The 14,466-nt window shown below is 42.6% G+C and overlaps 1 protein-coding gene across 5 annotated transcripts in view; it reads left to right on the top strand.

Annotated features, from left to right (window-relative positions):
• The window catches only part of LOC134468808 (serine/threonine-protein kinase 31-like), a 112,147-nt gene that overhangs the window by 49,943 nt on the left and 47,738 nt on the right, over nt 1-14,466 (top strand). The window lies entirely within an intron of this gene.

Here is a 14,466-nt window from a genome sequence, read left to right as displayed (position 1 = left end):
TAGGCTATAGCTTGTTTAGAGTCATTAATGCATCTTCTATCAACTCCTACTTATGAAAAGTAGAGAGTTGACTTCGCGAAAACATGAAAACATTTGCTACAACAACAAGGTCAGCGGAACCACGAGCTCTCAAACGCAGAAGTTACTACAGTATAACAAAATCCCTCTGGGTGCTACCCGGGGGAGTGTCCACGGCTGGCGAAATCTGTGCTGTGTGTTCGTGGAGCAAACTGTGCCCAATAAATTAGACTACAGGGTTGTATTCCAAGTCAAAAGCAGCTGTGCTGCTGACGTAATTAGTTATAAAATGCTTGATGAAACGCTTCTGCACTGAGATGACATTTGTCCCAAGTCAATGTCCCGGAGTGCGCGCGGGAGGGGTAGGGGTTGTTGGTGATGACGCCGTCCTATACTTTAAATGTAGGCCTAATACAAGATCTAAAATCCCACAATGCATAGAATCAGGTGGTAACCCCTTCATGAAATATTACATCAAATGCAATCGGTCCATTTCTTAAACTATGATAGTCCTTTTTAACTTCGCGATTACGAAGTGTGTGTGCTCTCAAAAGTGTCTCCTTGCCTCGCGATGCACAGGTAGTTCCAACACAAAGTGCGTAAATGTCACATCTTTAAAACCAGCACCTTCTCACAAAATAAGTTTTAAAAAACACAGAAATCTGCCTCACGTAGGCTATTGGTGTCCATCTGCCATTACATTTATCGTTAAACAGCTGGACAATTACATATTTCTGGGTGCCATGGGGGGGAGCGGGGACAGTTGCAAGACTGCAGAAAAGTTGCATTTCACTGCAGAAAATATATAAAGTTTGCCTTTCTAATAGTCTCTGAGATATCTGTACAAGGAAAGGTAAAGGGTTGCATCCATCCCCGCTCGGGACTCACTAGTTTGATACCGTGTCGCCCGAGAGGGCTGTACTTGCGCCGTACGTCATTCAGAGTGACAGCTGCCCCACAGTGCAGAAAAGCAAATGGCGCACTTGTGCAGTTAATGCACTATGTTTCAGTGCGTAACTAATACGGGCAGACGCACCGAAACATGAACACTGAAGTGCACAAGTGCACCATTTGAGATTCAGCCGTGTTTTCAGTTGATGTAGTAGGCTACACATCAAATGAACTAGTGGACCTATAAGTTATTTTAGCAACACATTCAAGTAATTTTGCAAACGACACCCTGATGCAACCGCATTTTTATTAGCATCTAGGCCTAATTATTTTATTAAACGTAGGCCTACCCTGCGTTGAGGTCCCGTTATTGCAAACGAGGCATAGGCCTATTAGAAGTATTAGAGTTCTAAGTTTGCTCGCCTTGAATTAACCTTAATAATTATTTTTGTAGGTGGACAACATGTAACCTAATAATAAAAAAATTTGCATACCCTAGGCCGATGCAACTTTATCTTGACAAGATCTTTACAAGAAGCTTGCAGTTGCTTTGAGTCCAGATGGTCCGTTATTGCTGGCATATTAGATGCATCAGCGCTCTAAGTTTGGAAATTGGCTCGTGGTTGCTTTGAGTCAAGGTCCCATTATTGCAAACAGTTATTTTACAGTAGCCTATTTTTGTAGGTGACCAACGTGTAGGCCTACATTATTTGGTCAAATGCAATGTAGGCCTACTATCTATCAGCATATTGCATAATATGCCTACCCTGCGCCGATGCAACTTTATCTGGACAAGATCTTTACAAGAAGGTTGCAGTTGAGTCCAGAAAGTCCCGTTATTGCAAATGAGGCATATTAGGAGTTCTAAGTTTGCTCGCAGTTGCCTTGAGTTGGTCCTGACCGTTATTGCAAACGAGGTATAAGCAGTTTGTGGATTAACCTAAATAATTATTTTTATAGGTGGCCAACATAACCTAACAATAAAAAACCACGTTACCGTTTAAGCCGTATGCCATAATAGTCTGGCAATGCAATTTATTAGACCGTATAGCCGAACAGTTTTGCCGTGTGCCACTGATTTAGCATTGAAAATGAGGCGTATTAGAATTGAGGCGTATTTATGATTGAGAATTAAAGAAACGTTTTTGTATGTGGACAAAACAACCCTTGTGCACGCCGATTGAGAATGAAAGTAGCCTAATGTTTTTGTGTATCGACAAAACCGCCCTGCACTACAGCTGTGCACGAGCTCCCAAATCCCGCCCATCCGCACAACCCAAATCCCGCCCATCTGCACAACCCAAATCCCGCCCATCCTGGCCGAAACGGCGTCAAACTAGTGAGTTTGGCAACTTTCTTGTGGGGCGTAGACTACATTTAAATAACAATTAAGCCGGCCGCGCCCCCAGCGACTTCCCTGCCGGGGATCTGCCAAGGGACTGTGAAGGGAAAGTCAGGGAAACGGAGGAAAATTTAAATGGCTGGGTCTGTAACCCCACATTGATCCAGGGACTGTAACCAATAGCCTGTAATGTCTGTAAGTCGCTTTGGATGAAAAAGTGTCAGCTCACTGTAGCGTAATGAATAACTATTAACCATGGTTAGTTTTCATAGTAAAACCATGGTTAATTTTTTACAAGGGCATAGTTAAACCATGCAGGCACGTGCACAGCATAGGTGCCCAAGTGGCCTGGGCAACTGCCCTTTTGCCCACCTTGGCTGATGTTGCCCTTCCAAGGGAGGGGGAAAATAATATGGCAATTATCATTTCATATTTCAATATCATTTGATTTCTCTATAATTCATAATTTTGATCGAAGTTTTCTACAACAACGACTTCAGAGTCAGTCATACAAATTCATCAGACCCGTTGAGAATGGGCACGAGCGATGCTAGGGGTACGCAACAACTCCACTGGGGGGAGGGAGAAACGCTGCACGCCACAGGCGCTTGAGTGCCTATGAGATACACGAAAGATTTTGAAGATGCCCTGTAGTAGAGCCTGAAAGGTGAGCTTGAAATGTAGCCTGCAGACAGTAGGTCTACATATCAGGGTGCAAAATATATGCTCACAATCAACCTCTCTAAAACAACGTTGAGTAGCCTAGGACATTCATAAATCTGCCAGCCAGCCAGCTGTAGGTGCCACGTTTAGGCACCAAAAAAACCCGACAGTCAGCTATAGCTATGCCTCGGAAAAATAGGCTATGATTCCATGTTTCAACCGATTTGCTTTGTAATTCGTATTTTTGAACTAAGTTTTCAGAGTCAGATTCTGACACCTCCTCGGGAGATTGGCAAAGGGAGGGGGCGCGTGCACCGGACAGAGACACAAAATATTTTGAAGATTCTGTGGAACTGTAGCCTAGAGCGACTGCCCTGACGGCCTGAGGTGAGCTTGAAACATAGTAGCCTACACAGTATTAAAATAGGCTACATGATCACAATTAACGTCTCTTAAATCCGATGTTGAGTTTAGGACCTTTAGTGATCCTAAATAATCTGACAGCCGGATGTGCCACGTTCAGATATTGGGGGGGAAACCCGACAACCAGCTAGGTTGCAGTCAACGTTTTACATGGCTCAGATTGTGTTGTGGAAGGCTAACCTACCTAACTAAGTTACATGCAGATGATGACTTGACGTTTTATCAAGCAAGATGAATGATGGACACAAAGCACAATTGTAGAGGTCTGCTCTTCAGACCGCTAGGAAAGTGCTTTTTCTTATGCTGATTTTCTCCGACCCAACTGTTTCCACTGTCAATGTCCACAAACCTCTGCACATGAGGAGGAGACATGTAGGGCAGGTAGACATAAGGCTGACCATCTTTGTGACTGATACAGGTTTAAAAACTAGCAAGGCATTTTCCTCATAATTTCATTTCATTTAAGATGAGGAGCAGCCACAAACCACACATGAGGAAAATGTGGATTAGGAGACATTTAGGGCAGATAGGCATAAGGCTGATCATCTCTGATGTATGATTAATAGGTAGGCCTTCATGTTTAACCCTATTCAGACTTTTTTGGCATTCCTGGGCCTGGGGGGGGGCTCTTTTGACCCCCCCCTCATAACTCATGAACGGAATACGGTATGACCACCAAACTTTAGGGAGATGATCTTCATATGGACATCTATGAATGACATCATTTTTGTGTCATTATCTGGTATTATGACGTCATTATGACATCATCTGATTATAATGCCCAAAATCTCACCATAATGTATTTTCCATCAAATTTAGGTAATGCACTTAAATTTTAATGATTATATGCTTCAGACCACTTAAATGCTCACAAAGCTGTCTGATACTAATGGAAATAGTAAAAAAATATGAAAAAGGAACAATAATGAAACTGAGATCAGTGATTTTCGGTCAGACATACCGGTCAGAAAACCGTTGCCATGGCAACGGCAAAACTGATAAACGTAATCTTTTGGTACTAAACTGTAGCCAACTAAATTTTAGGAAAAGTCACCAAGTTTCGTAGTCATAGCTTAAGTCGTTAAGGAATTATACGACATCAAACTTGGTGCGGGCACTTTTACCCCCCCAGTCTGGATAGGGTTAAAAACTAGCACACTATATCATACTGTACACATAGTCAAGATACTATAAAATAAAATATTAATAATTTAATTGGCCTAATTATGACAATAATACTTCTACTACTACAACTTCTTCTACTAAAAATAATAATACCCTAATAATAATAATAATAATAATAATAATAATAGCCTAATAATATTAATTTGTACTGGTAATTATGTAATTACACAGATGACGAGTTTAGGGCATCAGCTGTGTTTAGAGAGCCAGAGCAACAGTCAGATGATGTCAGGGAAGACTGTGAAAGCACAGAAAGGAGAGATGAGCAAGAGGATGAGAGGAAAAAGAGGATGACCTCAGATGTTGAGATGGAGGGTTTGGCAGAATCAACAGATTTAGGTTTTTTGGGTTCAAATCAGCGTGTCATAGATACGCCTATGCATGATGACATGTTGGTCTCTTTGAGAACTTACAGGGGTTGTTCACTCACGGAGCTAACTACTAGCCACAACTGGCTAACCCTAACCCAAGACCAAGTGAAAAATGAATGGGTGTCAATGGAGTTTTCTACTATTATATTTTTTGTGTTGTTGTATAATGCTTTGCCCTGAAATATTAATATTCTGTTCGAAGCTAGAAATAAGACCTCATTTGAGTACCATTTCGATATTTTTGCGGCGCTAGATTATTATACACTGGGTCACGAAGCTCAATTTATGAGGCCAAACCCATAAACATTAGCGGGATGCTATCGAGTACAGGACAAAATCTTCTGCCCTGCTGGAAAAACTAAACACCTGAAATTTTTGACAATACAGCTTATTATACACTCACCAGCCACTTCATTAGCAACATCTGTTACAACTGTCCATAGAGGCAAACTTCTCATCAGCCAATCACATAGTGGCAACTCTATGTATTTGTGCACGTAGACATGGTCGAGATGATCTTATGCAGTTCAAACCGGGCATCATAATGGGGAAGAATGGCTATTTAAATGACTTTGAACATGGCATGGCTGTTGGTGCCAAAAGGCTTGATATTTCAGAAAAGACTGATCTACTGGGATATTCACACATAACCATCTCTAGGGTTTACAAAGAATGGTGCAAAAAAGAAAAATATATATATACAGAGAGCAGTGATTCTGTGGGCAGAAATGCCTTGTTAATGGCAGAGGTCTGAGGATAATGTCCAGACTGGTTGGATCTGATACAAATGCAACATTAAGTCAGATAACCACACATTACAACTGAGGTATGCATAAGAAAATCCCCGATTACACAGCACATCAAATCTTGAGGCGAATGGGCTACTACAGCAAAAAAACACATTTGGTCCCAGTCCTGTCGACTAAGACCAGGAAAATGAAGCAGGAATTTTGCCAGGCTCACCATAAACGGAAAAATGTTGCCTTGTCTGATGAGTCTTGATATCTACTGCAACACTCAGGTAGAATGGTCCGAATTTGGCGTCAACAGCATGAAAACATGGGTCAACCCTGCCTTACATCAATGTTTCAGGCTGGAGATATAATGGCATGAAAATATTTTCTTAGCACAATTTGGGCCACTTAATACCAATTTATCTCTGTTGGAATGGCACAGCCTACCCGAGTATTGTTGCAGACAATTCAGGCAGTTCTGAAGGCAGTAGAGAGGTGTTCCTAATTAACTCATTGGCTGCCTTGGCCGTCGAATGACGTCATTTCGAATAGTGACGCCCCCTGCCTTCGACGTTGTTCGCCGATAATTGCGTTTTTTTACAGCCAGGCCTCGAGGACGGTCTGACCTATCTTCTGTATAAATTTCAAGCCTCTAGGCATTTTCTAACTGTTCCTGTAGGTGGCAGAAGTGTCCCTAGGAACAGTCAAGGCAGGGCTTTAGTTCAGACCAGGAGGAAATGTCAAGACAAAAACACCCCTTTTTTACTATTATAATCTCAAAAGTAGCATAGCAAAATCATTTTTGAAAGTAAAGCACCTGTGACAGTAGTCTACTTTCTTGCCCTCTGATTTTAACACAGGTAGGCTACTAATTTTAGTGTCAGAGCCTGACCAAAAAAAACCCTTCCTCTCATGACCAAAATACAACCCACTGTTGATATCTAGCTAGAAGGCATTGTAGCTAGCTTGCCCAAAATACACCATGAGATGATCTGTGTGGCAACCTTTCATTTTGGATAATGTGATCAGCCTACACAACATCAGGATGATGCTTACAAAATATCATCTAACAGGAGAATGCACAGGACTAGTGGTGATGTTGGGAATGATTGGCTACAAATTTTGCTACGCTAGCTAGCTAGCTAGCTAACACGAAATCGCTAACAACTTACAACTAAGCCTAAATAAAGGAGCCTTGGTAAGTCAACTATTTTTACTCATTCTACAGTTATTTTTATGGATCTGTATAGTATGATCAGCTTACTGTATCATCAAAAAAGACAGGGGGGTTGCAGATTCTTGGAACAGAGTAGCCTTTGTGTCTGGTCAGATGCAGTCAGCTCACATGAGAAAGCATTGCACTTAGCCTCAGACCAGCTAGCCTTCACCACTCCAATCGGCTTGTGAAATGTTGGATATGTGATCAGTACTTATCAAAAGAAAATTCATTGAACAATATATGACAAGATCACTATAGCAGAACCATGATTACAGTAATCATCAATCTGCAAATTGTCCGCTCTGCCAAAGAAGCTGCAGCAAGCTACGCTAAGCGGAGCTGCCTGCCTACCTGCCTCCCTCCCCCACAAGACACAACACACGGTACTATTTCTGGAGGAAATAAACCAGCTGTGATTCGTTCTCCAACGAGGGGAGAGAGAGCACGATCAGAGGGGGAGGGAGAGGGAGAGGGAGAGGGAGAGGGAGAGGGAGGGAGTTCCCGGAGTTAGGGGCACCTGCTGTCATGATCCATTCTGCGCGCCAGCAACTAAACCAAAACACCATTGTTTTCGAGTCCACCCCCGTTATATTTCAGTATATTAGGTTGAAAAGGTCATACAAACGATCTTTTGTTCAGGCTACAGATGACAGAAGACTCTGTAATAGCATCTGATAGGTTTGGAGTTGTTAGGACGATGCCATTATGGGCAAAAACGTTTGCAGTTATAGTTCTACTTCAAATGGCGTTTTCTCAGCTTTTTGGCTAGAAAGCAGCATTTTGGCGAATTCCACTTAATTTCAACAGATGATTATGAAAGAATGGAAAGGGGTAGAGAGACACCGTTTTTTTTTCTGATGACAGATGAGCGTCTAATCTGTGTTTTGATAGGTATGGTGTTGACATAGACACAGAACTCAATTTTCTGTGAGCCTCCAAAAAACGCCCAAAATGCTAAAAAAAAATCTCTGGCACTCCGAGTTACTCTTATGAAAATGGCTGGCAGCTAATGAGTTAAGTGGCCGGTGAGTGTATAACATCAACCATAATGCTTACCAGGAATATTTTGTTGATGAGATTTGTAACTGGAAATTGCAGTAGCAATTTATTTCGCATTTAGACCTATGGGCTCCCTTTTCCATTACATACATTTTCCACTCTGTTTCCACTTGCCAACGTTCGCCAACTAGTGGACACCCAAGAGGAACTACAAAGCTAACTGGCCACAATGGGAACCAATCAGACTGAAGCTTCTCCTCTATTCTAATTTCTCTGAAACTTCGTTCACGGGGCCATGGAAGCGGAAGAGGGGCACAGGCAGACACCACAAGCTGCTAAGGTTAAGTCTCAAACCTGCAACCCTGTGGAGGCCACGGGCCGCACACTGCTCATACTACTAGTACAGTAGGGTTAGAATTCGAACCTGTAACCCTCTGCTTCCCAGGTGCCACCCAGGGGCGTCAGCTGGCCCAATACTATACAGGGGTACAGCAGGGCACAGAAAAAGTAATGTGAGCTTGCAGAGTGTGCGAGCAGTTGCAGTTTGCAGTTGTTTGTTTTAGAAAAGCATAACAAATTGCAAAAATAGCATAATAAAACGCAAATAATTCAGGTTTTATTCAATGTATCTTAACACATTGAATACCGGCGGTGCTCACGGAATTATGTCGTAGAATACCAGTGTTCTAAGCCCTTTTTTGACGTTTTTTGTAGACTCACAGCGTATTATGTGATAGGGCCACTGAAATATGTTATGACTCGTTTGAAAGTGGAGACGCTGCCCTCTTAGTAGGTGAAAACTGTGCGTCTCTACGAGCTTTTATTGCCGAGTAAACCCACGCTACACCGAAGCGGGTATCCATGGAATTCAGCTACAATCAGAGATATTGAGGTTTTTGTGAAGGGTGCGCTTCTTCAGAATGTGACGAGTTTGAAAGGGGACGAGTTGGTTTTAATCACAATTTGGTGCAAGGTTAGCTCTGACACGCATCTTCCTGCTCGTCAAGACACACCTCCTGCTCTATACCACTACGACACCGGCAATCAAAGCCCTTCGAAATCCACGTTTTTCACACAGACTGAACACAAACTCTTTGCACACATGCAGAAGGTCGGACATTTGCTAAAATAGTTCCCGATGACTCCCGAAATAATAGCCCAACATTGACAACAAATCCCAATGATATGATGCTTAGATGTAGCCCATCCGATCCATATGTAGCCATCTATGCTAGCTTCTGGCTTTTCACATACAGGAAGACAGTTCAACATGGGGGTGAATAATCAAATAAACTTATCTGGTTGGCGATCAAACTTCCAAATCGGAGCGCATTACTCCAATTACAATTCGGGTGCCATTTTGATCCAAGGATCTGGTAAAGGTAGCAAGCCCAGAAAGTTCAAGATACTCCTGACACGATATACAATGGTCTCTGTGTTTACCTATTGCGTGAAGTCAGACACAATACACACTACCGATCGGAAACAACAACATAGCACGATTCACGGATACGGCAGCACACCTCCTGCTCTGTCACACTACGACACCGGCAATCGATGCCCTTTGAAATCCCCGTTTTTCACGTGGACTGAACACAAACTCTTTGCACACATGCAGAGGGTGAGACATTTGCTAAAATAGCTCCCGATGACTCCCGAAATAATAGCCCAACATTGACAACAAATCCAAATGATATGATGCTTTGATGTAGCCTAGCCCATCCGATCCATATGATATGCAGCCATGCTAGCTTCTGGCTTCTCACATAGGCTACAGGAAGACACAGAAACTTGTCTTTTTGGCGAACAAACGTCCAAATCGGAGCGCATTACTCCAATCACATCTCGGGTGCCATTTGGATCCAAGGATCTGGTAAAGGTCTAGCAAGTCCAGAAAGTTCAAGATACTCCAGGCACGATATACAATGGTCTCTGTGTTTACCTATTGCGTGAAGTCAGAGACAACACATGCTACAGTGACCGTACTAGGGAAATCAATGCAGGCAGCGCGATCATTAGGAGCCTATTACAGATAGTCTACGGTAGGCGACATGGGTTGGCATCTAGACATCTTGGTAAGTTAAATTAAAATATCCAAATCATAACACTCAAACATCATAACAATCAAACAACTTTTGACTGCAAATGTTGTCATTTATGTCCATCACAGAGCTACCAAAATCACATATATTGTCCATTGAAGGGTGTAGATTCAAAATATGATATTTAAATGCAAAAACGTATTTTTACGTTTTGGTATACAACGCATGGGCGTGAAAAACGCATTATTACGTCGTCGGTACTCAATGTGTTAACTAGCTTGTTTCTCAATAAGTAGCCTAATTTTTTCTTACTTAATTAATTATGCATACTTTCATTGGCTGCGCACGCCGACACTGTCAGTGTGAAAGGCAGAGTAGAACACACCGGCCGTCTCGCTTCCGTTCCGTTTGGCCTTGGTGTGTCTGACGCCTAACAATGGAGACTATGGCCATCAAGAGTGCTAAACTTCTCTGTATAAAACACTGGACGGAATTTCGACAAAAGTAACACAAAAACGGCAATTCACACATTCTAAAGAACAATTAAGACTCAAAATAACTCTGAAACTGAAAATTCCTAACAAAGTCACAGGAAGGGTCTACATCAGTGGTCTCCAATTAACTTTTCCCAAGGGCCAAATAATGTAGAGCTAGCGAGGCCGCGGGCCAGACCCCCCCAAAAAAAATAAATAAATAAATGAAATAATAATAATAAAAAAATAAATAATAATAATACAAATAAAAATAAATAATAGAAACACTGCTGAACACTCAACCCACTCTCCCTCCACTGTCAGCCTCTAGCCAGCAAGGCCACTGACAACCCCCCCCCCCATCCCCCACCACCATATCTGCGACTGAACATTCCACCTGCACTACTATACTTGTGACTGAACTTTCAACCTGCACTAACTCAAAACATGCACACACACACACACACACACACACACACACACACACACACACACACACACACACACACACACACACACACACACACACACACACACACACACACACAAGCACACTGCACTTTCTGCACTAAACCCAAACATACACACACTGACACACACACACACACACACACACACACACACAAACACACACACACACACAGACACACGAACACACACACAGACGCACACCGCACCTTCTACCTGCACTAAACACATACACACACACACACACACACACACACACACACACACACACACACACACACACACACACACACACACACACACACATACTGCTGCTGGTGTACTTGACAGACCTTTTTAATATTTATTTTTCTTCAAAATGCTACTATTACCATGTCAGAACGCTATAAAGGACTTTTTAGGAAAAGCACAAAAGCACAACAATACCTCTTAATGTATGTCCTCTACAAGTCTTCTGTTGTCCAGTCTTGCACTTTAAATGTCTGTATGAGCACTGTCTATGTCCATACTGTCTTAAGTCCATGTATAAGTACTGTCTATGTCTATACTGTCTATGTCCTTACCTAGATTAGTCTATGTCTGTATGGGAAAGCAAGAAATGTAATTTCAAATTCTTTGTATGACCAGTGCATGTAAAGAAATTGACAATAAAACCTACTTGACTTGACTTGACTTGACTTGAAATATTAAAATATTAGTATTAGCTGTTGCAATATAGTGCCAGGGAGGAACTGCTGAATGCATGTTCAACTGCTGAACGTGCTCTCCAGCAGAGCCACTTCAGTCACGGAGGGATGGAGGTAGAGAGAGATTTAGGCTACATGAGAAGACCTAAAACAAATATAGGTCAATATGTGTGCTAAAATCCCAATTCGGTCGAGGAACAAAAGTCATTTCCATAGCGATTAAATCTCATTGAACTCGTGCGCTGCATCTCACCTCTGCCTGAACAGAAAAGACGCAAGCCCATGCCAGAGGTGGCACCAAGGCAGATGAAATAGTTAGTTTCCAGGAAGTCTATATATTCCTTTATTGTGGTCGTTTTCGAAAATCATATTAGTTTTCCTCCAACGCATTCCCGATGTATCATGCATTCTCTGCTCAACTGATCTCGCATAACGCGCCCCTACCAAACTACGGGGGGAAAATATCATCCAAATTTAGAATATTCTACTACAGTAAGCAAGCTAATATGCAAAGAGGGTGATATCACAAATACACAAAAATAGTGCAGGGGAGGAGAATCGTCCACATTTAACAGAGGACAGAGTGCTCTAACTGCATAACTGAGCGCGCAAGACTCTTTTGGTTGAACAGAGGGAAACGCGTTCACCGCCGGGGCTGTCGGGGAGATGAGGTGGGCCATCAGGAATATTAAACCCTATTCTGCCTAACCACTAGCCTACGTATGTTTCCTGGACATTTCTGAAATTCGGGTTAGGGGTAGGGTGGAGCAAGGTAGCCTGCTGTTCTCAGATGCACGCGTGCTTGCTCTCAGATAGGCTAAATTAGGAATGCGATAGGACTACAGATACAGAAATACAGATTCGGTCAGCCAGACCTTGAATAGCCTATTACGAGTGCAAGACAAAGCAAAGCTGATATAACAAAGACATACAATAGAAGCAAAGGAGAATCGTTTACATCTGCAAACAGAAGAGAATAGAGAAAACTCTGACGACTTGGCAATAACTGTGCGCTTCGCGCCTCATGACTCTCCAGGTTTAAAAGAAAGGGCGCGGCTCACCGCGGCGCGCAGGCTGCACCCAGGCAACGTTGACCTTCAGGAATACTCAGCAAATCTTCTACCTGGCTCTATATTTCCAAGACATTTTTAAGGAACTGGTTTAGTTTTTGTCCTCCCTTCTTTTGGTAACGACTGTTCTCTGGAGCTTGAATTGCGTTAACGTCTCTACATGTAGGCTACTACCTTGCATAAATGATACTTCCAAATACGGGATAATTGTCAACCAAACTTCAAATAAATGTGAGTAAACAAAAGACAAAATGTATCTGGCCTCCTAAATACATAAAAATAGGGAAGGAGAGAATTGTCCTCATTTTCAACCAGTAGAGAGGAGAGTGTTTCGATACCGAACAATTGCGAATGGTATGATGTCCGAGGTAAACGCAATGATAAATAACGGCTTGTCTAGATGTCTAGCATACAACAGATTGCACTTCACCATTTTCCCTCATTGTCAATGTCTGTCATGAGACATTTAAATCTTATACTAACAGTTTGTGAATGCTTAGGAGAGATCACTGACGTTTTTGTGATCGCAAATCGCGCATGACCACAAATAGGCGCATTTATGGTTTCATTTTTAAGGACCTCATGGCGGGCCACAAGTTTGCTGCCCGCGGGCCGCAGTTGGCCCGCGGGCCATTGTTTGGAGACCAGTGGTCTACATTATTCTCAACACTACCAAAACGGACATTTGGACTTAAAAAAACTGACAAATAGTAGGCCTACTCACAAAACTTGAATGATGCACACAAATGGATGAAATTAGGCAAACATTAAATGTATATTCCTGCTGAAACAAAGCCAAAACTGATGACACTGAGTAGAAGAAGCACTCGCTCATTGAACTGCCCCCCCATTGAAGACTGCGGACTTGAGCTTTCTGGCATGCTTGGAATCTTCATTGGAGACGTGATTTAGTGAATAAATTACCGTTACTGGTCATGTGGCACTATATGGACTGAATAGCCTACAATAGGCAAATTAATTACAATATTATTGCAAGTAGTGCGTCTGTGCTATTTTGTGCATATTCTGTAGATTTGGATGCTAAACTTGAGCTAAATTCCAAGGTATCCTTTTTTATTTCATTTTTTTATGCACTCATACCGGGGCACCACAGCTCAATGCAGGGGCACATGACCCGGTATAAAAGGTCTGGCGATGCCGATGGTGCCACCCCTCCCCCACTCTCTAACCATTTACTGCTGGTGATGGCTCACACTGGAAACTCAAAATGAACAACAACATTGAAGTCCAGAAGCTCAGATTTAGATGTATTCCCTTTATGGTATAGATTGGAACGTTCTCACGCTTGTTTTGGGCAAAACTGCAAAGATTTAGGAGGTGTGTGTGTGTGTGTGTGTGTGTGTGTGTGTGTGTGTGTGTGTGTGTGTGTGCGTGTGCGTGTGCGTGTGCGTGTGCGTGTGCGTGTGCGTGTGCGTGTGCGTGTGTGTGTGTTTGTTTGTGTGTTTGTGTATTTGAGTGTGTGTGTCTGTGTGTGTGCGTGCGTACGTGCGTGTGTGGTAATCTTCCATGATTTAAGAGCTTTCTTCAAACGTGAGGAGAATGAAGAAAAGCCAGATGGTGTAATCTCACAACACACGCGCACACACACACACACACACACACACACACACACACACACACACACACACACACACACACACACACACACACACACACACACACACACACACACACACACACACACACATTCATTTAGCCTCACACATTCATCACACACACAGCTATGCACACAGAATGATCATCATGCAATACACTCTCATCCACACACTCGTCCCCAAACTCAAACTTCTGTCACACTCTGCTCCTTACGGTGATGCTCATTACACCACCACCTGCAGAAAAGTCACTTATCCATTAGCGC

Source organism: Engraulis encrasicolus, chromosome 18, assembly GCF_034702125.1.
Source record: "Engraulis encrasicolus isolate BLACKSEA-1 chromosome 18, IST_EnEncr_1.0, whole genome shotgun sequence".
NCBI classification, from domain to species: Eukaryota; Metazoa; Chordata; class Actinopteri; order Clupeiformes; family Engraulidae; genus Engraulis; species Engraulis encrasicolus.
The sequence above is the reverse complement of the archived record's forward strand: the minus strand, read 5'-3'. Positions and strand labels throughout refer to the sequence as shown.